The sequence below is a fragment of the Haemorhous mexicanus genome, chromosome 3, assembly GCF_027477595.1.
Source record: "Haemorhous mexicanus isolate bHaeMex1 chromosome 3, bHaeMex1.pri, whole genome shotgun sequence".
In the NCBI taxonomy this organism is placed as follows: domain Eukaryota; kingdom Metazoa; phylum Chordata; class Aves; order Passeriformes; family Fringillidae; genus Haemorhous; species Haemorhous mexicanus.
The window spans coordinates 6,255,014-6,280,917 of NC_082343.1; the positions used below are offsets into that span (position 1 = coordinate 6,255,014).

General features: G+C 46.7%; 1 protein-coding gene across 1 annotated transcript in view; it reads right to left on the reverse strand.

The window, feature by feature from the left end:
• The window catches only part of TASP1 (taspase 1), a 107,088-nt gene that overhangs the window by 720 nt on the left and 80,464 nt on the right, over positions 1 to 25,904 (reverse strand). Inside the window, exon 14 of the transcript XR_009485657.1 lies at positions 936 to 1,053. The gene's annotated coding sequence lies outside the window, so the exon portion shown is untranslated. The remainder of the gene's footprint in view (positions 1 to 935; positions 1,054 to 25,904) is intronic.

Below are 25,904 nucleotides of genomic sequence, written 5' to 3' on the forward strand. Positions count from 1 at the left end.
GTGGTTAGGAGAAGCTGTTCTGTTTCTTACGTTACCACAGAAAAGACATATTGGAACACTCAACCAAAGACATGGGAGGGGATTGAAACAAGCGTAGCTGAACAGGGAAACTGAAACAAGGAACCAGTCAAGTCATCCAACTTATTTTTAACCCCCGATCAATCAGCAGATACAGATTAGAGCACTGCTTCTGAGTCAAGTTGGTGGGAATGAATCAAGCTGGCACAGCTGCTGTGAAAGATGTGTGGAGCAGTGCCCCGAGGCAGCCATAAATGGATTGAATTGTACCTTTGATGGTTAAAAGGATGAGTGGGCCTGGCTTCACATTGCCCGGACAGCTGCTGAGCAGCAAAATTCCACTAACATAACCCACAGTGATGCATATGGGTTATAGGACAATATAGAGAAAACCAGAACCATGCACACATCCACGAATCCCCACAGCCCTGCATTAGTTACCAGCTGCTTTTCCCCCCTCCTGCTGAGCAGACTGGTTAGCACTGTCAACACAAGGCATTCTTTGGAAAAATGCTGGTGAGCTCGTGGGGCTGTTCCAGACACAGCGATCACACTGAGGGTGTGGGGCTGGTTGCAATGAGTTGCTGATGCACCTGACACATCTGAGTGGGGCCACGCCAGCTGAAGGCAGGAAAGGGGAAAGTTACCTTTTCCTGTTGAGGAATCTGCCCTGCCTGAATGCCACGGTGTCTTATTTGTGGGGTCTCACTTGTCAGCGGGAAGGCAGCGAGGAGAGCTGAGTGGTGGCCCAGGGAGCTGCCTCCTCTGAGCAGCCACTGGGGCTCCCCCAGGCCTTCCCTTGCTCCCCTTCCTTCATTCTCCCACAGCACATGCTGGAAGCACCCAGCAGCCCCCATGGCTCACAGCAGTTTGGCTTTGGCTTAGGCTCAGCCTCAGCAGCAGAGTCACACACTCACCCATGCCTGGAGATGGTCAGGTTCAGGCTGGACAGAGCAGTCAGAAACCTGGCCCTGCTGTTCCTGGAGAGGCAGGGAGCTGTCAGGGCAGGGAGCCTGTCCCCCCCGAGGAGGAAACCTGCAACACAGACATGGACAAACTGGAATTTCTTCATCTCCACTGCATCCACCTGCACAGGCACCAGCACGGCCACGTCCCTCCCCTCCAAACACACAGAGCCCAGCACGCTGAGGAGGGAAACCATCAGCAGGAAGACCCCCAGAATAAACATGACATTTTTCCCAGCAAACTGGAGGGAGTGTGTGTTGCCAGCTGGCTCCATGGCATTTCTGTGCCAGCTGAAAGAGGGTGTGTTTTCCTATCACCAATTTCCCGCTTCTTTACCTTTGTAACTCGCAATGGAAAAATGTGTGGGCAGTTTCCATCATGCCTGTGCTGCTTCAGACAAATTAAGGGGTTGGCTAAGAAATCACTGGTTTCATATTTCATACAGAAAACACACACATGCATATATTTATATGCCTATGTAAATTAATTTAGGATATCCTCTAGTCATGTGCTGTGCAGCAGTGCCTGCAGGAAGGGTCCCACTGCAGAGCATTTCCTTGCCTCCTGCCCAGGGCATGAGGCTATTTTTGCACTTGCGCAGGGGGGAGAAGGGCCAGGAGGCTAAAATGGCAGCAGTCATTCTTCAGCTCTGCCTCTTACTTTATGAGTGGCAGGTTTATTCATTTTTCCTTTTCAGCTGCACTGCGAAAGCCACAGAGGCCTTTTATGACCATGCTAATTTTCTATCAGTTCAGGGAGCTATAAAGTTTTTCTTTATTTATTCTCTATCACAAAAAGGATCTTGGGGGGGGCGGGGATTTTTAGGCATACAGAGAAACTTTTCATTCAGTACCTTGCACAATTTATAAGGGGTTCAGAATGTTATTTTCTGGAAGTGATAGCAATATTGCACAGGTCAGACTGGCCAAACTGAGCACAGCTAAGCGTGGGTGGCTCTAGTCTTCAGAGAAGGGCTTAGATAATATTTCCTTTTCAAAACTGGGCAAACAGTATTACATGTGTTAAATGTCAGAGCTTGCTGTTTATTATGGGTCTGACCAATGCTTTGCTTACAGTGGAACAGTGCTTCACTTATGGATTTCAGGAGGACTCTGGTAAGACTCTGAAACATGCCTGAAGCGAGACAGTATGTGCACACCATGGTGGTGGATACAGGATGTGACTCAGAAAGTTTGGGGAGCAGAGAAGGCTTGGGAACCAGTTCCCAGGCCAGGCACCATACTCCAGGCTGGCTCCTGCCCATGCACAGCTGTGCTTAACCCATTTGCTGTGCTTAGCCCATTCCTTTGTCCCCAAATCCAAGCTGCAGCCATCCCCCTTTCCACACTTCCCAGGGGCAGCTCCTGAGGGGATGTTGCTGAGCCATGAAACACAGAACCAGGACACAGCTGGCCTTGGAAAAGCCACATCTGCCTGGGTAGGGCTCCCTGAGCTGGGCAGGGAAATGGGAGAAGTGCAAATGAGCTGCACCATGCAGACATGGGGATTCCTGTATCCCACTCTTTCTGGTAGTGTTTACCATCAAGCACTCAATGGGGAGCACCTTCTAATCACAGTGCAGCCCAGCTTCATGCACCTCCTGCCTGCCAGAAATGAGGGCAAATCTTAAGCAGCGTTCCAGCACTGCTGCAGCTCCTGTTACCCCAAAAAAACAGGATACCCCAAAAAAACAAGATACTCCAAAAAACAGGATATCCTGTCATCCTGTTACCAGGGGATCCAGCCTGGCATGACATCTCCATCCAGGAGTCAGCTCCCACCAGGAGGCAGAAGCACCGCTCCATCTCATGTGCAAATGTCCCAGCTATTCCAGTACAACCAGCAAATGATGACTTGGAGAAACAGCAAGGTCTGCCACTACTGCCCTGCAGCAGTAACCACATCTGAACACCCTGAATTCAGTTCTCCTACACATCTCTCATCTTACAGCCTGCCTGGGAAACACCAGGAAGGAGTGTGGAAACAGGAGGAGTCTCTTTGGGTTGAGAGGATGCAGTGACAGGAATGGGAAGAACCTCTGGCCAGTGTGGGGAGGAAAGAACAGTGCATTGAACTACAACATGGCCTCATTAAGGGCAATCCCAATTTAAATCAGCCTGTGGATAATGATGTCCTGAAGGAGGGTGCTCTCAGAGGGTGGCAGGCCAAAAGGAACAAAGCAAGTCTTGAAAAGGAGCTGAGCAAAGAAAACACAGCATCTACCTCCAAAGCAGGCTAAGGATTTCCCTTGCCTGGCTGTCCACTGACAGAGCCATTCCCCAGATATTTTACCATGTGTTAAATCACCACTAGGTACACAATCCCAGAAAAGCCCAATTAAGAGGTGAGCTGGTAGGTGTAAGGGTAGGAAACATTCCTGAGCCACTTTCCCAAGTGACAGAGCCCCTGGCCACGTGCTCAGAGGGGCCGCAGCAGTGGCGGCTGCACCACAGCTTCCAGCTGCCCACTGCAGCTCCATGGCGGTGGTTAACCTTGACAAATAGCTGTGTTTGCCCTTGCCCATAGTGGCACAGCTCTCAGTACTCCTGTAATTTAGTGTGGCTTTTGCTCACAAGGCCGGCCAGCCCCCTTGCTCTGACCCCTGCACCAGCCCCCAGGCCAGCGGGCGCGCCCCCTCCCAGCACCGCTGCCAGCACAAAGGAGCCCGGGCTTGGGTCTCTCCTCCCACAAAAAAGGGGAGACCTGGCCTCCTCTTCCCAGCACACAGACAGGAGGCAGCAAGCCACTGGAGCAGCACAGGCTGGAGGTGGGGAGGAAGCTGACTCAACCTCAAACACAACCGCATCCATCCCTGCTAGGGTGGGTGGTCTGGCTGGAAAGGCTGGGCTGCTTGTGCCGCCGGTGGGGCTGCCCCATGGATTCCCTCTGTGAGCCACAGGGAAGGCAGTGTGGGCTCCCTGCCTGACTGTGCAGCACTGCTGGGGAGGAGGAAGGTGGGAAGCACCAGAGCTGTGCACTTTTAGATCCAGCTGTATGCAGGAGCCAGCACTGCCAGTCTGAATAGCAGTCCTGGCCTGGAAGCAGCACCCAGGGAGACACACAGGGAGCTGGGTCCAAAGGAGCACATGGAAGGAGAGCCCAGCTCTGATGAAGTCACTGTCAGGGTGTGTTTGGTCTGCATTTGAAAGGAGGTGAGGCCAGACAATCCCAGCTTTAGAAGAGGAAATCTGCAATGCCAGGGAGTCCCACAGGGCTATCTGCTCCATCTGACACTTCCAGGCTGGCAATCCTACCATGAGCTGCAGAAGTCATCTTGAACAGAGCTTGAATAGGGTAGAGCAAATTGAATAGAAACTGTGAGGTTTTTTTCTTCCCAAGAATATCCACCTGTTTCTCCCACAGATTGCCTTCTGCAAAACTTCCCAATGCTTTCAGCAGATGTAGAGCTGCTCTGAAGCATCTTCAAATGCAGAGCCCTCTAGAGAGAACCATGGTTTGGGTTGGAAGGGAGCTCAAAGCTCATCTAGTTCCACCCACCCTGCCAGCAACTGCACCAGGTTGCTCAGAGCTCCATCTAACCCAGCCTTGAAAGGTTCATTGGCAGCACAGCCTAGAAGGGAAACAGCAGCAATACAACTTCCCCATAGCTCTGTCACCACCTTGTCACTGCACCCCCAAAAATGCCAGGAGCTGCCAGGCCCCTCCTGAGCCAGCAGTCCCAGCTTTCCTGCCCACTGGCTGAGGTTTGCAGGTCAGGCCAGGTTTGGACTTCAATGAAAAGGCATGAAAGCCTTCTCTAGGAGACACTCATCCAAAATGCTTGCTGCTAACCCTGGGACACAGGGGACAAGTGACAGCCCCTCTCCCACCACAGACTTGCCCTGTGTTGGCTTTCCAAAGGTCTGACTGCATCCCTGAGCTCCCAGGTCTGGCAGCACAGCTCAGCACCACTGGCATTGCCCACCACTGGCCCCTATTCCAAGACACCTCTCATGCCAGATTTTTATCTTTTGTTTTTTAATGGGAAGAGAGACAAATCCAGACCCCCTGTATGAAGACAGTTTGTCTCTTCTGGGTGAGTTCCAGCAAGAGGAATGTACTTTATACATATGGGCTTGCTTTCATGTTTGATTGCTGGACTAAGACCACATTGTTGTCCAGCTCAAGGGAGGGAGAAAAAAGAGCAAAAACCACACAAATCAGGAAAGCATTAGGTAGACTTAGCTCAGAATACATCTTCTGACCAAATGGAGAGCACTGCTTTTTCATATAATTAGACTGTCTGCTGGAAGTCAAACAGAACAAATGGTGATGCTTTCGGTGCTGTGGGAGCTGTGCAGTCCCCAGGAGATGGTCACACCTTCCCCACAGCATTAGCTGTCATCCCTGAGCAGGTTGTGAAGGGAGGCTGTGGTTTAGAAAACCCTCAGAAGCTCTTCCACTACATTGCAGCTCCAATGCCATTCCTCAGTCACAGAATCACAGAGTGGTTTGGATGGGAAGGGGCTTCGGAGATGATCCAGTTCCACCCCCTCTGCCATGGGCAGGAATACCATCCCCAGAACAGGTTGCTCAGGCCCCCATCCACCCTGGCCAGTCAATGCAGGAAGACAAGATGTGATCAACACTTTGTGACTGATCAAAAAGTGTTTGAACATCATCTTCAAATCTGCTTTAGGTGAGCAAAACGCTGCGTTTGGCAGTGAAGGGACAGCGGCACGACCAGCAGGGGAGCAGATCCAGTGAGTGGGACTGTACCAAACACTGGAGGGAAAACACTCTGTACTGACAGAGTACCAAAGAGTAAATTATTCTGTCCTTCAGCTGATGTTTCTGTCAACAACACCCTTTTCTGTAGTGGGAGTGGCACAAATGGCGTTGAAACACACAGGCGCAGCGAAGGGAACTCGAGCCTGACACCCAAATTTCTGCTCATGGCAAGCAGTGGGCATGCAAAGGGCCAGAGCCTTCAGCCCCCAGAGCCAACAGCAAGGCTCAAACCATCCCTAGCCCAATCTGTTGTTTCAGGAATCAACTCTTTACCGAGAAGAAACAAGTAAACATTTTTCCACCCTCTTCTCTTCCTCAACGTTAAGCAAGAGTAACTCGTAAATTGCTTCCAGCAACTTCGAGACAACAAGGGAACAAACAACTATCAACAGGCATTACACTCATAGCTTCACACGAAAACAATTATGAGGCTGAAGGGATCCTGACAGACAGTTGGAAAACAGTCCTTTTTATGCTAAATTTACTGTATTTTAGTCCAATTTTCCATGATTTAAAATGTGCGATGCAATGAAGAGCTGGAATGCCTTCTTTTGTCACAATATTTCACACCCAAGGCCTCAGAGCACTTTTGTGAATCAACCTCTGCAATAGTTTTGCAAAGGCAATGGTTTAGGAAGCAATGAACTGGAAATAGAGGGCAGTTTCCAGAGCTGTTGGTGGTCACAGAGGAGCCTATTAAAAAAACCAAAGCATCATCCCAATATCTGGGCTCCCTGATCCCGTGTCCTCCTTGGGCAGATGTCTGCTGACAGCCCACCAGACCTCCTCACCTGGAGCTGGAGCTCCTCACATGCATGTCCTGGCTGCACTGCATCCCAGCAATGAAAGAAATGAGGAAAGAAGGATGAGATGGGTTCATTGAGGGAGGAAAACATAGGAAGTGAAACAGTGCACATTCTGCAGTATTCCAGATCCTTCCTGGGAAGAAGGCAGTGTCTACTGTCTGCTGAGCAGACCACAGCTCAGTGGGACCATTTGGGGGTCCCAGTTCAATTCCCCTGGACAAGCTGCAAAAGCCATTTGTAACCAGCACTGCCAGCAAAGGGCTCAAAGCCTGAGCAGGCAGGAGGCTGGGCTGGTTTTGGGGGGATCCCACACACATGTGGGGAGTGTTTTTGTACTTCCATGCAGAGGAACTTGCCTGTAACCATAGGCCATGGTTACTCAGATTCCTTAGATTATCTGCACATAACCAAATGTTTTCAGGGTTAAGCTGTTAGCTTAACTTATATGCCTAGAGCAGAGCCTTTCCTGAGATCATTCACAGAATCCTGGAATCACTGAGGTTGGAAAAGACCTCCGAGATCATCCAGTCCAATCTTCAGCTGAATATCTCCATGTCCACTGGACCATATCCACCACCACTGGCAGGATTTCTGGTCAAAATGGGGAAGGAGTTGAGGCCTTTCTACTAACACTTTCTCAAAATGTTAAAACCAAAATCAGTGATGCACCAAGGCTTCTTAGGAGCCACAGTCAGCCCTTACACAGTGGGACAGGACAGGCTTAAGCAGCAGGATCACAAACATACCTTGGTATGGTTCTCCATACTCAGAATGTTTCTATGCCACTATTACAAAACATCTCTAAGTCCCTCTTGGGATCTCAACCCAACAAATATTCATTACCTAATTTCCCCATAGCTTTTAAAGCATGATAGTAATATCAGGAAAATTCATGGTGTCAAGAGAATTAAGCTGGCTAAAGTCAGAGAGGAAGGGCCGTGGCAAAACTGGGACCTGACTGCAAATCCCTTTTCCCACAGGGCTCCATCTTTACTTCCAAAAGCATAAGCACCACTATCAAAGATCACTGGAACACAAATGATATTAATGCTGATACTTCTGAGGATTCCAGTAACTGAGTCTCATATCCACCAGTGGTTTAGACAGAAACTGAGCAGCCACCAGGGAGTTACAGGCAAAAACCAGTTTGTGCCCATGTTAAACACTGTCCACACCTCAAAGCAGCACGCAGACAAATCCTTCAAAGAAGTGGGAATGGGTGGATGCAGACAGTGCACACGGTGCAGGGTTTGCCTCTCTGCAATGTGCCACTCACAGAGGACACCTTGTCCTGCATCCAGGAGGGCTTTGTTCTCCCTGGGGAGAAACTTCAGCCTTCAATTTGTTAAATGCAATGGCAGAAGCTGAAAGGGTGAGGCACAAAGCCAGTTGTGTGAGCACACATATGATGGAAGCACACAGGACATGTATTCCATCCCAGGGGATTGCTCGGGTCCCTTTGGATGGGCACGGGTTGGGACACAGCCATCACCTCCCACCTGGTGCCAGGCAGTGCTCAGGCAGACATTCTGTCCTCCAGCCTCTTCTAAAAGATAAATAGGGAATGGGAAAGAGAGGGGAAGGGGGATGAGTGCTTCAAAAGCTCCCTTCTAAGCAGCTGCAGGCACAGGACACCTTGCAGCACACAGCCTGCAAGCCGTGCTGCCAGCGGGATGCAGAGCCCACGGTAGGAAGGGCTGCAGCACGTCCTGGCTCCAGCTGGGCAGTGCTCTCCCGACCCCTCTGCTCAGCAGACTGCAAAGCCTTCCCTGGGATTAAACACCTGCCTGACCATGGGAGACACAGCAGGACAGGGGGCTGCTGGCCAGGACAGGTTCCTGCCTCTCCTCTGCACTGGGCTGATCCACTGGCTCGTGCTTGGGAAAAACAAGGATGGCCGTGTGTGGCATTCACATTCTCTGGACAGAGAGAGACATTATTCTCTCTCTCAGGGCTTTTTTTCTGGAGAAGCACAGAGAGAAGAAAGAGAAAACAATTCTTATCTCTATTCTCTGCCCCTGTTGTTTCTCCACATGTGGAATGTGTTAGGAAGATTGTTTACCTGAAGTGATTTGTCAGTTGGATTCTGCTGAGGATTGTTTTGATTCCTTGGCCAACTGGGTCAAAGCTGTGTCCTGGCTGTCTCAGACAGTCACGTTTTTTTTCTTTAGTATGTAATTTAGGATAGTATAGTGTAGTATCTCTTCGATAATGGAATATAATATAATGTTAATAAAGCAATTGTTCAGCCTTGTGAATCAATGGAGCCAGATCATTTCCTTCGTCAGGGATGCCCTGCATTTCACGATACCCATGGAGCAGCACCAGGGGAGAGAAAAGGGGGAGCAAACTCCTGCAGGTGCTGCTTCTGCTGCTGTGGCAGAGATGCCTTGACCTCAGAGAGAAACCTGCTGTATCCCCACAGGGTCTGGAAGGGAAAAAAAAACCCTACAACTTAAAATCAGCTTCCAGGGCCAGCTGTTCCTTTACATCACCATCGCTCACAGGTTTCCATCATCCCTTTCATGATGCAGGTAGACCCTCAGGAAAGCAACCAGGGGTTGGATGCCCTTTGTTCTCCTCACTCAGACTGTCTCTTTTCCTTACCCCCTGCCTCCAGCCAGATGTGCTCACTGCCTCTCTCCTGCCGGCTTTTGCCTTCACCCTGGTGTTCATTCAGCAATTCAATTCAGGAAGCTGATCCAGCTGAAATCCTCAGCAAGGGAAAAAAAAGAAGCTTCCAACCAGAATATAAGCACTGCCTTTGAACACACACACAAGAAAACCTTCCTAATTTGTTTTTAAAAAAATAGAAGAAAGAAAGTGATTGAAGTGTCTTCATAAAAATTTCCTTTTATGTTGAAGAGAAGTGCCATAAAAATACCAACCTTCTAACACCATAAATTGAGTTGTAGAGGAGATGATGCCTTTACCAAAAGAGGCTGTATGGAATTCATCACCGGTTCACTCTTTTAAAATAAATCAGCTGGCAACGTTGTGACGTGACCTACTTAATTTGTTGTCCTGAAAGTTGATGAGCATTTAAAATTTGTTCCCAAAGCCTGGAAAATGAGAGAAGGGGGGGAAATGCAAGCACCATATCCAAACCCCTGAGCTGAGGTGCTGCCTTCTTTCAGACACTACAGGGGTCAGTGGCTGCAGCAGCAGTGCTGCTTGGGAGAGGAAAAGTGGGCTCCAGTGGCCCTCACAAGGAGATCCAGTCATCGTCCTAACTTAAAGCTGTTTCTAGCAGAGATTTCTTACAGGTATCTTGAGAAGTTTCCACTGATGGAGATTTTGCTCCACACCTGAGCAAGCCATCTTCCACACCACTAAGTTTTTGCAGAAGTCTCCTCCCTTTCTGCTCCCAAGGCACCTTTCCTACAGGTGACAGACACAGTGAGCAGCACCTTCCCTCTCTCCATGCACTGTGGAGCTGGAGATGTCACTGTCCCACACCCTTACTCTTGTAGCTCCTTGCACTTCCTCTCTTGCTCTCTCCTCACTTCCTCATTTTTATTCCTTTTCCACAAAATGTGGAGCCCAAACCTATTGGGGCTTTCTCTGCCAGGGTACACTTTTGTGGACATGTTTTTGTCCCAGTGCAGCACAGCTCCAACACATTCCTGCACGTGTTTCAGGTTCAGTTCATGCCCTCATGCTGTCAACTTTGGAAAACTACCCACAACTCGCTTAGAATCCATTTGCCTCTGTTATTATTGTCATAACTAGTGGCTATACAGACTTACATATCAAAAAAACCAACAAAAAATATTAAAAAAAAATTAAAAATCCAAAACCATAAAAAATATCCAAAACAAGCCAACAAAAAAATCAAACACAATACCGGTCTCTCAAAAATCCCAAATTTCCCCACTCTTTCCCAGGTGAGACACTGAAAAACTCCCCTGATGATAAGCACAGCCCTGCACCAAAAATGTGGCTCAAGGACTCCAGAAAACCAAAGGTTTGGCAAATAGGTCTTGGTGCTTTGACTAAAAATCCTTAAGAGGTTTAAAAGTGTGTCTGGGAATTTTATCTGCAGGGAGAGAAATCAATTACATCTAGCTGGTTGTATTTATAGCAGCTTCACCTTCTTTGAGATTTCATTTATTCTCTGATTTGATAAGATTGTGGCCCTTTAATAAGCTGAAGCATTCATATCCTTATGACAATCTGGCACTGGAATTGTTTGCTTTAGCACTGCAGATTGCACAAGAGACATGAAAGGTTTCAGCGTAGCTGGAAAGTCACTTTTGATGAAATCACCCATCGCTCCAGGGGCTGCATTCTTTACAGTTTGTGCATACTGATGATATGTGTCTTCAGATGCCTTTTGGCAACCCCATGCCATTTTCAGAAACCCATCTGGGACTCAGGAACAAAGCAAATGCACACTAACATGAGGAAGACAGAGCTGGCACGGCTGCTGGGTGGAATTTCTTTAAGGAAGCTCAATCACTTGTTCATTTTGCTGGCAGGAAAAAATAGGAAAATGATTGTTCCTGTTCTCAATGAACTTTGTGATATTGTTAAATCCCTCAGACAACATATAATTCATGGCAAAGCTGTGGCAGAATTCCTTTGCACTTATCCACAGTGTGGCTCTTCCCCAAAACACAGATCTCTGCCCTCCTTTCATACACAAAACTTGCCCAGATGAACAATAGCTCTAACTTTAGAGAAAAATCAGAATGCTTGCCCTTATTTTTTTTTTGTTTCAAAACTGCCAAAATTTATTATTTTTATTATTCCATCAGTGGAAAAAGTGCATCTTTTCTTGCAGACTCCATGCTGTGATATGGATTGGGAGGAGACTTTTGCAGAGAGAGAGTTTTCCAGGTAATGGCTTGAGCTTTGCCTTGGAAACCCTGAAAGGGAAGGCCCAAATGATGCCCCATACCTGGCAATGCCCCTGGGCACCAGTAACATCCAGTGCTCCCAAGACAGCATGAGGGCACATCCCTGAGCCCAGAGCAGAGTGAGGAGGTGGCATTTGCTCCAGCTCCATCCCCAGTCCAACCTAAATCCCCTCCATGGGTGCCAGTGGATATTTGAGTGGCACCATGGATGCAGCCCCAGACTGCAAATCATAATTCATACCTATCCCAGCTTTGCATTTCCTTTGGAGAAGAGCTGTGAATCACTGAAGTGGAGCCTTGTAGAGGAAATCCTCAGCCACAACAAAAAGGTTTCATGCTTTATCTCCCCCCTCTCAAGTATTTTAGCAGACAGACAGAGGATTTTCCTCCCAGTGACAACAATAACTACGCTCATTGAAGAAAAATATGTGGAACAGGAAGACCTACATTCCTTGTGTGAAAAATAAGAGTGGTCTGTGCCAACTGCATTTTTCAGGAACAACTCATCCACATGAAAAAATGGCTGCAGTGATAGTGTCCTGAACAGTGAGGCAATGGTAATGTGCTACATAACTGACAGATGGGAAAAGTAGAGGGAAAAACAAGCCTTGGTCTTTGTTTATTCCTAATATTCCATTATTAATATGCCCCTTGGACTCACATTTGAATGACTGCATCTTCCCCACTCCCTGCTCCCATTGCTTTGTGTAGCAACTGCACCTTATTGCTAGCTTCACCTTTCTCAGAAGTTTTATTACTTTGTGTTTTAGAATATTCCTCGAGTAAATCCTGATGTCTTGGGCTCTTCAGGGCATGGATTTGGAACGCTTGTGCTTCAGTCATTAGGTATAAATTTAACTTAATCTGTATGTCCCTAAATTAATTCAGCTTACCCAAAGGGTATGGCTTAAGTGGAGCCTGGTAGTCCAGACAACTGTATTGCAATGATGATGATGATGATGAAGAACTATTGTTGTTGTTGTTGTTGTTGTTGTTGTTGTTGTTGTTGTTAGTATTACTGCTATTGTTGCTGTTGGTACTTTTGTTTTTATTGTTATTACTATTTTTAAAAGAGAACACAAAAGGGGGAATAAAGAGCTAGGGACTATTTCTTAACCTGAGATTAGCTCAGTTGGTTGGAGCATGGTGCTCATAACACCAGGGTTGTGAGTTCAATCCCACTTAAGAATCAGACTCCATGATCCCTGTAGGTCCCTCCAGAATATTTTGTGAATCTGTGAACATCTTCTAAATGGGAAAGAATGACAAGAACATCAGCCTCTCATGTGATAAGGCAGCACTCACATTCCACAAAATTTAAAACACATTTAAAACACAAGCAGGGTATTTAAAACACAAGGAAAACACAATTCCTACTTTCTACCTGAGCACTGTCATCTCCAGAGCAGGACCTCATGGATGTTTCCCAGTTCCAGACTCCCTGATGGCACCGGTGCAAGTGCTTGTCCCACATCCTGTGGGTTTGCCCAAGTCACTCATGGCCATGACAGCAAAGGGCAGTGTCTCCTTTAAACAGGGGTGCTGGTGACTCATTCCCATCCTGACAGATCTGCAGGAAACCCAGGGCAAAATCAAAGGCAGAAGAGACTTTGCTGATGTGTGAAGGAGGAGGGGCAGCCCAGGGGCTCAGAGGGGGCACCAGAAGGAGCAGAGGCTGAGCCGTGCCAGTCCCACCAAGTAAAAACACTCAGCTCCCTTTCAGCCATTAAAATGAGTGAAGAGCAAGACTGTTTGGACAAACATCAGCCAAAAGAAACCTTGGAGGCAGTTAGAAGGCTACTGCTTCATACAATATAGACCATGTTTCCAAATACAAATATTACACTTGGCAGAGACGCTCCTTTGCTTCATGAGTTATGTTGCACTTTTTGTTATGTTTAAGTTTGTGCAAGAGGTATAAATAGCTGGGCTGGTATTAAATGAGCTTTTCTTTTTTTTTTTTTTTTTTTTTGGTTGCAAAATATCAAAATGGTCCCAGCTCCTCATGGAACAAACACACACTATATTCCTGTGCCTGAATTTTTGTTGCTAATTACAGAAAATACCACGTAACTGACAAACAATGTTCAAGAGCCAGACGTGAAAAACACATCTTTCCTATATGAAGTCATTTTTTTCAGAAAGCTGTCTGGAGGAGGGCATCTGGATCACCATAGAATTGACATGTGTGCATACATGAGGCTTAGTGGCCTCACAGAGCAGGAGTTTGTGCTCACACTGCAGCGTGGAAAGCCCCATGTCCCAGCTGAGGAAAAGTGAGTGAGACAGAGGTTCAGGGTGTCAGTTTAGGGTTGACTCTGCTTTAGGGTGTCAGTCTCAGGTGCTTTGGCTGATGCTGTGTTCCCTAAGAGCAGAGGTAACAGGCAGCCCTGGCTGTGTCCTGATTACAGACACAAGATGATGCTTTGCACTGCATACAGTGATAATTGTGGGCATGAGGCAAATCCCAGCAACCATCCAAGCCTCTCCATCTCAAATGAGAAGATACCACAACTTGAAGGCCAAGAGACACTTTGATTTGTTCTTTGATAAATCTGAGTGTGCATAAACATGAGAGCACAGCAGGGCCCTCACTAGGCAAACCCCCACTGGTTCTTCATCACCAACATCTACCTGGTTTAACCAATTACTACCTGAATGGATGAAAGAGTTACTTTTACAGATGGATGCAGACTGAACTATCTAACATAGATACAACATGAAATTACTGTCTTAGGTAAACCAGAGAGGAGAGTTCAAATAGTGTTTAGCAATTAAAAGGGTTATCAACTTCAGACACCACAAGGGCTGTCTATTCCCACTGAAGTTAATACTTATTTCCATTTTTAAAAAAAAACTTACTAAATATCCCCAAGTCTTTTCAAAGTGTTAAAGACCACCAAACCAATAGAGCAGACATTGACTGAAAATGTGAAATTAGTGATTAAAGATCACAATTTCAGCAGCCCACAGAAAATGAATAATGCCTACTGTTCAGTTGCAGGGGTGTTAAAGGGAATGGCACACAAAATCCTCTGTTAAATAAAAGATATTTTGCCTGTGAGTGGACATGGGGAATGTGATCATTCAATGTGTCATGCAGCACCTTTCCATCCATCCATTCCACCTCAGCAGTCAGGTGAGAGTCTCCAAGGAGAGTCCCACCTCACAAATTCTTTGAGGCTCAGATGTTGGAACAGCATCAGATCAAATGCTGCAGATTAACAGTAAAAAGTGCAGGATGAAACACGACATCACTTCCTCCTCTAATCCCTCATGGTTTTGCTGATGGCCAGACCCACTCATCAGAAGCAGATGAGTGTGCACTGCATTGCATCTTTATAAATAACTTGTTGACTACTCTTCTGGTTATTTCCCCTTGTACTACTGTAGGGAAAAAATATTGGTCACCACTATCGAGACCAATATGTGTAGGGAAAAATATTCCACCACCAGTGGCTCATGGAACAGAATAAGAATTACTTTCAAAACCCCACAGAAATGTTGGTAATTTTAGCACCTGACACCAGCACATTTCAGAAAGTGTCCAACCAATAGCAGTCATCCTAGAGCAATCCTGCAGCCAGTCTCAGTTGAAAGGCTTCTGCTTATCTCACAATCAATGGCTCTTGAGCTCATTTTCAGTTCACAGTTTTGGCTGTGAGAAGTAGCTTGTTTTTCAGCCAGCATGATAATCCCCAGAAAACATGCTTAGAAAGAGCTGAGTTAGACTTACACAACTCTGCACTCATTTTCTACAAAAACAGCATCCCCCAAAGCAAAGGTGTGGGACAAAACAAACACTCTGTGAACTAGAGAAGAGCCATCCCCTGTGTTTGCTTGCTACCATTACTCATTTGGAAAAAAGTGTATTTTTAACAACACAGAATGAATGCAGGGTGGTGAACCCTAAGCTGTCATTAGAGGCTGCCAAATGAGCCAGTGTCCCCAGTGCTGGTGAATAAACAAGGGCTGAACAAACAAATAAACAGCAGGCAAGGGAGGCTTTTTGGACTCCAGCGTAGGTCAGTGGTGTGGGAGTGAAGAGGAACCCTGAGCTATTTTCTCCCTGCTTTCACACCAGACACTGGTAGGGGTGCCTGGGGTCCCCATCTGGACTGGTGAGATAAGCTCATTTTCCTGATTCCCTGTGGTTAAACCCATTGAAGCATCATTCCACTCATGGAGGAGCCCCTTCCTGTTGGAGGAGCACAACATGGAGGAAAATCAGCCCCTGGATGAATTAATCTGGTCAGTGAGATTTCTTTACAAACCAGGCAGGTGCCAGTCCATCAGCACTGCAGAATGTATGAGCAGAGTTTTATATTTGTTAACATGCTTTGCTTGCATGGAGCAACATCACAGCAGGAGCTGGGCCTGGGAACCCTCCTGTGCAACCTCCTGTGCATGGTCAGACAGACCTGGGTGAGTCAGTGTAAAATTGACATGCAGACCACTCTGTATGAATGGTTTGAGCTCTGTGCTCTGTGCCTGCCCCTGCATTGTGACTTCAAACATTCTCAAATATTCTCTTCTCAATAACTTCCCTGGGAAATCAAATGCTAACCAGACTTGTGACACCTCTCCGATGGTGGCCTTGCCAGCTGAGCTCAGATGAACTTCCCTGGAGTTCATATGGAGAAACAAAAATGTCATCCTTCAGTTCCTTTCCCCAACCTGCCCACAAAAGCCTAGCAGAATTTCTGCTAAAATTAAAATCTTACTCATGCATAAAGGAGGAAAAGAAAGGAGACTGAGGAAAACACGATGTACACAGACTTGGCAAACACCAGTCTTGGTTTCTGTGTGGGGATTAGGACAGCCCAGCCAGGTTAAGTCCCTCTCTGGGCAATCTTACAGATATATTTATGGCAGCTGTGCTTCTGCTACAATTTTGTTTTCCCATTTACACAGTAATCCACACCTTCTTACTGCATCTTCACCATGAACAGAAAATTATCCATTTACTTTGAAGTCTTACTGACTCAACTCCTGCTTCCTCTGCTTGGCTAAGATAGTTCTGTTAAGAAAAGGTAACACCTTAAACATGCTTTCACTTTGCTTTTTGTGCTTACTATGGACTGAAGAGATTAAAGTTTTCTTCTCAATTTTTAAAGCGTAAAAACATCATTGTGTTAAACATATCTGTCAAAAGCAATAACTGCTTTCACTTGCCTGTTGTAATCATAAAATCTCTCTGAATGACCTGCAGAACTGACATTCTCACAAGGCAACAAGGACAAAGAGTATGCCATGCATTTTAGGTTTTTTAAGTTATGATCTAAAGGCAGGAAAGAAGCAATGAGCTACCAATTGTCTGTTGACATTCTGAGGTTTCTTTCCCTCCCTCTCTGTGTAAAACAAACAGGTGAAAGCAGCTCAGAGCCTCCTTCCACACCAGGTGTATCCACTGCCCAGAAATAGACGGGGGACTCACATTTGCAGTGGCTGCTGCCTTTCAGAGGCCATGCACTCACAGGCTGCCACCCCTGCACCCCCAGCTGATGCAGACTGTGCCTGACCTGAGGAGATTCTGCCTGAGGTGGCTCCACTGAGAAGCTCTGCTGACCGGCCCAGGTGAGCCTGAGGTCTGTGAAGCAGTTTGAAAGAAGTTTCCCTGCATAACTCACAGCCATTGTTCCACCAAAGCCAAACACTTCCCTTCTACATCCTCCTAAACACTCTCCCTGCTCCTGCACCAGGGACACGGGCTGTCCTGGATGTGCCAAGCAAACTGTATTCTATTTGCCGTCTGTGTGGCAGTTCTCTTCTGTTCAGTGGGCAGTTGTCCTTATCTCTTCCACACCCACTCCTCCCTCCAAGGAGACACCAGCTGATAAGAGGCCATTGAATGTCACTGCATGGCTGATAAGAACTACAGCATCACATTGGGAGATGCTCTGCCCAGAGGGAGGAGCCAAGCATTCCTACCTGGATATAATCTGGAGATCCTGGAACACCAGCACAGCTTCTCCACTGGATTTCCCAGAGCAACAGCTGCCTCTTCTTCCACTGGATCCTCAGAGGAAGACTACACCCTTTTCTACAGGATCCCTGCTCCAGCAGAACCACACCTGACACTCCAGGAGGGCTGCAGCCACAATTCCAATTGGACTGCTACCAACACCCTGACCCACAGGGTGTCAGGTTGTGTTCTGACTCTGTCAGTGTTGTTTTGGTTTACTGCATTGTTTATTTTATCCTTTTATTTTCTTCCCTAATAAAGAACTGTTATTCTTGCTCCTGTATTTTTTTGCCTGAGAGCCCCTTAATTTAAAATTTATAGCAATTCAGAGGGAGGGGTTTACATTTTCCATTTCAAGGGAGGCTCCTGCCTTCCTTAGCAGACACCTGTCCTTCCAAACCAAGACACGGGTTCATGTAGGTTACTGGAGTTTAGCAGCCTGTCAGAAAGTTCCCAAAATTCTTGCATTTTGCAGAGGTGGATGGTACTGTGGAAACCCGGGAGTTGCACAGCTGGGTGAGGGATGGGCATGTCCCCTGGGATGCCTGACAGCCCCTCATATTTTCTGTCCTTCTCTCCATCCCTGGATGGAGTGCCACATGGCTCCAAACTCCAGCATGTTCACGAGTCAGTGACATTTCCAGGGAAGAGCACACAGAGTGTGAGGCAGCCCTGATTTAGTTGGTGAGGAAGTAATGATTTATATTAACATTTGAAGCAGGTCATTAAATATGACCCCCTCACTGCAAACCCCATGCTGAGCAAGATATTTTCTTGTAAATTATTTACCAGCAAGCTTTTCATACTTTTGCCTTGTAGGTTTTCTATAGCTGAAGTCAGGCTCACTCCCATTTCCCAAGTCCTGGTAGCAGCTCTGCTTCAAACTGTGAAGACATCTGAAGGCTGCTGCAAATTGGCTGGGACAGCTCAGCACAGAAGAAGAAAAGTTTGGGGCATTTCTGCCCCAAAGGTGATTCTGCCCTTTTACTCTGCTGAGACCCTACCTGGGGTGCTGCATCCAAGTCCTCAGCACAGGAAGGACATGGACTTTTTGGAGCAGGTCCAGGGCAGTGCCTTGAAGATAATCAGAGAGAGGGCTGGGCACCTGTGCTGTGAAAACAAGCTGAGAGAGGTGGGCTTGTTCTCCTCATGGAGAAGAGAAGGCTCCAGGGAAGCCTTCAAATCCCTTCCAGTACCTAAAGGGGGCTTTTAAAGAAGAGGGGGATACATTTTGTAGCAGGTCCTGTTGCAATAGGACAAAGTATATTTTAAACTGAAGGAGGGTTGATTTAGGGCAGGTATTAGGAGGAAAGGAGGATGTCTTGAATTTCAACCTCCCCAAGCAACAGGGAGGTTGAAATTCAACACGTTCTTGTTGAACATTCTTGTTGAACAAAAAAAACCCCAAAACATCGGTATTTTGGGGTTTTTTTTGCACAGCCCATGTTACTCTCAGTCCCTCTTCTCAGTTCTTCCCAGCCAGGGCAGGGTGGGAAGAGGCAGGCAGTCCCAGCTCCTGGCTTGCCCCCCCAAAACCAATGGCTTCACCCGGCAGATTCCCAGCAGCCGCGGGAGAAAACTCAGTTGGGATTCATGTGCACATGAGACACATCAGGCTGATGCTCTGCCCAGGACAGGAGCCCCGCTCACAGCTTCGCTCCCAGTCGTGCAGCGGCGGGGCAGGAGAGGGATGAGCGGCAAGATGCGGTGCTGCTAACACCCGGCGTGTGTCAGTGGCACAGCCGCAAGCGTGTCCCTGCCTGTGGTACCCTCCTGTGGCCAGGTCTGACATAGCAGCAGCCGGACACCTGCGCTCCGAGCTGCGGAATCGGGAACGGCTTGGCTTGGAAGGGACATTTACAGGTCAGAACCACGGAATCACAAGGCTGGAAGAGACCTTCAGGATGATCGAGTCCAACCCGTTCCCTAACACCTCAACTAAACCACAGCACTGAGTGCCACATCCCGTCTTTTTTAGACACATACAGGGATGGTGACTCCAGCACCTCTCCAGGCAGACCATTCCAGAACTTTATCACCCCTTCTGTAAAAAACTTTTTCCTAATATCCAACCTATATTTCCCTTGAGACTGTGTTCTCTGGTTCTGTCAGCTGCTGCCTGGAGAAAGAGACCAACCCCACCCGACTACAGCCACCCTCCAGGAAGGTCTGGTCCAGCCCCCCTGCAATGAGCAACCTTCAAGCAGACCAGGCTGCTCAGAGCCCCCTCCAGCCTCACCACGAATGTTTCCAGGGATGGGCACCCCACCACCTGTCTGGGCAACCTGTGCCAGTGTTTCAGCCCAAACCTTCATCCATGGCTGCCCTGCCCTGCAATCCCTCACCCCTGGTGATCACCATCCCTTGTGCTCATCCAAGCCACCCACAGCACTGCTCCCTCCCCAGCAATCTCCACACCAGCTTGGTCCTTGGCCCCTGGTTTTGGAGCAGAGCCCTCTGTGAGCAGGGAGCTCCCAAGGGTCTGGCATGGGGCTCAGCATCTCCTGGCTCTGCTGCTCACTGGAGGCTGCCCAGAGGACTGGAGCTGTCCTTTCCATAGCTCCCAGCCAGGCACTGTGTAGGGATGGCTGCTGCCTCTTTTCTCTTGTGATCCAGCAGCTGCTGCAGCTCCCTCCCAGCTGTCTGTGTGCATGGGCAGGGCTCAGAGCTCCCACAGCCATTCCACATCATCAGCCACTGCCACTGTCTCTGCTTCCAGCAAGCACAGCCCCTGTCAGCCCTTGGCAGGCAGCTGCTGCTGCGCCTGCTGTGGCAAGTTTGGGCTGGAAAACCAAAGGAAATTGTGTGGGGGCACCCCATCACTGCCCAGATCTGCAGCATGCTCAGCAGGCACTGGGCACTCCTGATTTTGAAGGATGCTGAAGATGCAGGGGAGCCCAGGGATGCAGGAACTTTCCCAAGAGATCCATGCCCCCTGTCTATCATCTCCTTCACATTCCCAGCAAAAAGGATGCTCTTCTTGCTGAAGGGGGGGAAGGAGGAGAAGGGTTATTGTGTTTTAGCCTTTTTCTGACATGGCAAAGCAGTGCCAACAGATGGAGCTGTGCAGAGCAGAGACCGCTCACTTTGGCAGAGCGCAGGGGAAGCAGCAGCCGAGCATGGAATTTGAATTATTGAACATAATGAGAGATGAATCATCTCCAAGCAGGAGACAAGCTTTATTTACTATGCTCGAGTGAAAAATAAGCCTGTCAACAAAGCTATAGCCCAGAATGGGGGAATCCCAGGATTTCTCCATCCCTTCATGTGAGGATGTTCTGTCCCAGGAGAGAGGAAGGGCTCATCACAGCCCTTCAGCACAGGCTGGAGCCTCAAAGTCCTGAGCTGAACTCACACCATCACCCACCAGAGCTTCACATCAAAAGGATTTATCATGCAGGACTTCTTCCTTCCCCAGCCTAATCCCAGACTTCAAAGCCTGGAAACAAGGGCATGGCAGAGAGCTTCCACCCATCATCTCCTTGGAGATGGATCCAAGTTCTCAGCTGAGCCCCCTTGCCTAAGCTGAGGCCACAAGCACAATATGAAGACTCCAGAGCTCACCAGCAACCAGGAAAGCAGGGATGCAGGAGCAGCAGGCTATCAGGAGGGCAGAAAAAGGGAAGAGTCAACAGCAGGTGACCCTTTCTGGATTTGTATGCACAGACAGTGAATTTGAGAGCTGCATTGTTTCACCGAGAAATAAACTTACCTTGTTTAGCTAAACTTATGAAGTCCACTGTCAAGTTAGACAAGATGGACTAAAACAAAATGTCCTTGGTATCCTCACTGGCACGTGACTAATAAGAACAAGTTCTTGCAGCCTGTCTGCATGGGAGATAGAAATAATCAGAATATTTAAGATGAGGAGGAGATGTCAGCTCTCATTTGAAAGAATTTTTCCTTTTTGGTATTTTCAGGTGAGGAGAATTAGTTAGCAGGAAGGGAAAAGGGCTTGTGTCTTCTTTCCAGCCATATGAAAGGTTTCAGCAAAGAAGCAAAAGCTTATGTGGTCTTTCTCTTACAAGCCCTGATAAAAAAAGTCATTGTATCTACTTTTATGTCATGAATAAAGAATTTTTTCCATGGCAAAATTACATGAACATTGTATTGGTCTTTGCAAAAGGACTGCATGAAACAACATCTTTGATGGGGAATTCTCAGGGCAGAAAAAATAAAATCACCAGAAAGTACAAAAAGCAGGGATGACTCCTGGGCCCCCTTCAGCAGGTCCCCTGTTGCCAGCAGGGATTGCAGTGCCTTCTACAGGTAATATTCAGTGTAAGACTGGCAATACATTCCTGTGCAGGTGATTTTTACCAGTTGTGAAAAAATCTGAGAGGGGAAAAATGTGAGAAATTAAATACGCAAAAAGCTGGGGGAAATAAATAGAAATAAAATTTCAAAACTTTTGTACCAGCTTAAAAGGTTCTCATTTGTGAATGAAGCTGTTCTGTAATCACTGGATCAAACAATGCCTGGTTACCTCCACATTTGTGCCAACAGAGCTCACAGCCACCTACATTTTAGCCCCAAGTGGGAAAAAAGTCCTGTACAAAGGCTTTTCTTGGCATGGATCCTCAAGGGACTCCTCAGTCTCCTTTCAATTCAGGAACTTGATATATTTCCTTGTTCTTTCTAGCCACACACATTCATTTCACAGGGGAAATTTAATTATTGACCCTCTGTTAATAGTATTCAAGTGAAACAAGTGATGGTGCTGGAGAAAGAGAAAATAAAGAAGAAAAGAGCAGAGAGAACAGGACATAAAGTGGACATGAATAAAAACAACACATGCACATACAATTCAGGAGACCAGTGGCCTGAAAGAACCTGCACCTAGGATTTCCAAAGGAATAGTTAATCACACTGACTAGCCACCCTGGCCACCGTTATTACTAAAAACCCCATCAAAATGTAGTTTTTTTGGAGTCTTTGACTTTTTTAAAGTGGAGACTTCAAGCGTTTTCCCAGGCAAATTATTCTGCTGATTCTTGGCAGTGATGCAGAAGGGACAACAGCATCAGAGTGATGGATACAGGCTTTAGTACTCCCAGTGCCCTGAGAGCAAATCTCCAAACTGTGGCACTCAGAAAGCATCCCAAGGACATTGTGACATGTCCTGGGGGCAGGGCTTGGGCAAGGTGAGAGGTACAGCTTAGTCTGGGAGGAAAACAGAATCAACAGCTCTTGTTTTCTTCCTGACCTCCCCAGGAGGGGTAAAAGAAAGGCTTTTACCACTTTGTGTGTGCCATTTGTGGGACCACCTAACATGGGCTCGTTCTATTGCAGGGAAATGGATGAAGGGTTGGAATTTGAACTAGTCTGAAGCCAAAGCACAGGGAGTGTTGAAAGCCTACCCATTTCTTCAGACACCTGAATGCATTTGGGTGCCATTCTCTGCAGGGTTAGTTCCTATTGACTACCTGACCTGGGCTTGGCATCCCCACAGAAGGAAAAGCATCTTTGTTTTAAATTCATTTGCGTGACTTTAGAGATATCTGAAGTGAAAATGCTTTAGCAAGGCAAAAGCAAAGGCCTCTTAGTTTCAAAACTGAAAACAAGTAAAACAGAAAAGTACCAAAAGAAGAAAAAAGCATTAGCTCATACCTGAATTAAAACTGTCACACTTTGGAGAACAGGGTAATTCATTGCCTTCTGCCCCTTGTGAATTAACAATGAACTATTTGTCTGGTTTCTGTTCATCATTTTTAGTTGGGTGCTTCCTTATTTTTGAGTTCTTTCCTAATTCAGGTACCTCCCTAATGCTGATCAAGATTCTTGAAACTTATCTGGGAATAACTATTCTTTTGATATGCAAATAAAATACTCAAAATAATGGTTTTTCTATCCATTAAACTTTTTTTCCTGAGGAATTAATGGATTTGCAGTCATCTAATTGCAACAGATTGCAAATCCTCTATCATACAGCATTCTCTGCTGTGCCATGGCATTTTTCTTTCATGGACATTAGGTGACATGTTGATACAATAAAATGGGGTTTGAAACAACATCCCTCCTCTCCACAGACACACAATTAGTTTCAAAGGCCATCATGGCACATCACTGATCATTAATTACCTCAAGCCTCAGCCTGTTCTTATCTCCCCAGAGGAGTTCACTGCCTCCAAATTTTAGAAACTGTTTCTTTATCGGATCAAGAATTGTACTTCACTAGGATTGATTCCCATGAAATCAGCCACAAATTCAATTTTATAAACATGGCAATATTTTCCCAACAAGATCCATGGTGCATTGTAGCAGTTACTGCCAGGGGTGGACTGGAAGCAGTAAGAGCAACATCCAACACAAAGAAGAATCACAGTGAGTGGGATGATGGGAGCAGTTTCATTTTTATACCCAGTTTAACATCAGCAAAAGACAAGTCTTTTTGTTTTCCCCATGCCTCTTCCAGCCATGCATTCCTGTGTTTCCTTTACACAGTCATATAGCTGCTGGGCCCAAAAAAATTCAGCCTCCTGGCCCAAGCAAAAATTAACCTACCAGAAGAATATTTCCTGCAAAATTTTACCCTTTGGATATAATCCTGAAGAGAATCATGGTTGCAGACATAATTGATATTGGTGTCAGCATAGGGAAAACAAACTCAACTAGGGGAAAATCAATTGAATGTATGGCTAATTTAAATAGGTTTGGATAGCAATAGACAAAGACAAATTAAAACACCACCTTCCCCCATATTCTCTTTCCCAGACTCTATGTTACTCCCTCATCCATAAATCCTGCACCCTCCTGCAAGAAGGGCTTGTGGGGCTGTTTCTCACATTTTTTTCTCACTCCTTGCTATCCACCCTGCTTCTCACAGCCAGGGCCTTTGCACCTGTCCACAGCAGAATACCAGGGACAAAAGAGTTTACTCTTAGCTGCAAAAAGCAGCAGTGTTTTCAAGCATGGACAATTTGATGTCAAATCTCAAACTGACAGGGAGCAGGACTGGGAGATCTCCAACACAAAATTGCATTGTGTGGCTGTTATCAGTCACAACTCACATTTTAAGGAAAAAAATTCCAAAACCTATGTTCAGTAGGATTTCTATCACAGGTCCAGTACGTACAGATGATGTTACAATCCAGGCTGGTTTCCTGGCTTATTGGCACTTACTGGGGGCACAGTGGTTTGCCACAAGTGAGTTGTACCATGGGAATCCTTGCCCAAGGTTGTGTTCTGATGGGTTGTTGTTGATACCACTCACAGACCTGAAATGAAACCAGGACTGCAGAAATGATCAGCTTTAGGAAAACTTGTAAATCATGAAACAGTGCTGAGAGGCCTTTAGCTCCTTTTAGTGCAGTCATTGCTCAGCTACAGCTGATTATTTGCCCAGAGGAGTCTGTGGTTTGGTTCTTCCATTTGGCTTGCTGCAGCCCTACACACCCAATAGATATTCCCAGATAATCCAAAAAATAAGTATGAGTCAACAAAACATCTCACACAACCTCATTTCTGAAGCCTTCAGTATTGGCATTAAGGGACCCATAAAGTTGGAGTGCTCTAAGATTAATACCTTCAAGGATGACATCCTGGCTCCACTGAAGCTGATGGCTGAGCTCCAAAGTGACACTTTCTGAAAATGGCATTTCACTTTGAAAGGCTTTTTTGTTTCAGAAGGATGAGCTTAGCTGGTCTCTGTCCCTATGCTTAGTGGACATTTGCAGCAATACCACATCATCACTGAGACCTCAGAGGTAAGGGAAGGTGGGATGGTTTAGGCACGAGGCCAAGGGAAAGCAGGTCCCACTGTACCTGCCACTCATGCTAACACAATTTCTTTGCTTCATTAGGCACACAGGAGTGGGTAACAAGACACATCTGTTGTGTTTAAATCCCTGTCAAGTGATGCTAATGGTCTTTATGGGGATTTAGGCCCCAGGTTATGTGGAATGTGTACAATCTAATCTGTGTCACTGTAAAATCTAAACCAGTAAAAGTCAGTGTACAATCCTCCTTATCTCTGTGTTATCTCCCAACAGAGTGAATAATCAAGCAGGGGGCTCTTACAGTAGCAAAACCTCCCACAAGCTTTCCTGTAAAAAAAGAGCAAAAAGAAAAGAGGCAAGTTTAATTAATCAGTAATGCTGTCCTCAGACCCACTACCCAAGTCCTTTGCCACAAGCTTCCATTTAAAATCTCAACACAATTTCCTGCAAGTTACAGATTCTCAGCATTTCTTGGCAGATCTGGCCTCTGCTATGAAGCAGTGGCCCTGTCCCAACCCTCCTGCAAGGAATCTACAAAACCTCTGCTGACACTACACGGAGGCTAAAAGCCACAGAAATTGTGTTTGTCTTCCCTTTGCTGTAAACCAAAACAAATCTTTCACGTGAAAACCAAGTGTAAGGGAGCAGTTCATGCTTTGTCTCTTCAAATATCCCTTGGAAGACAAGCCCTAATAGCATGTGAAGGATTTACCAATTCCTTGAAAACCCAGGTTTCTTGGTTACTGTCTCTTATTCTTTTTTTCCTTCAAAATAATTTTGTTTTCCCTTTACCACTTTCCATTGATTTCTGCTCTCCCCTGCTGGCAAATTTATTCTG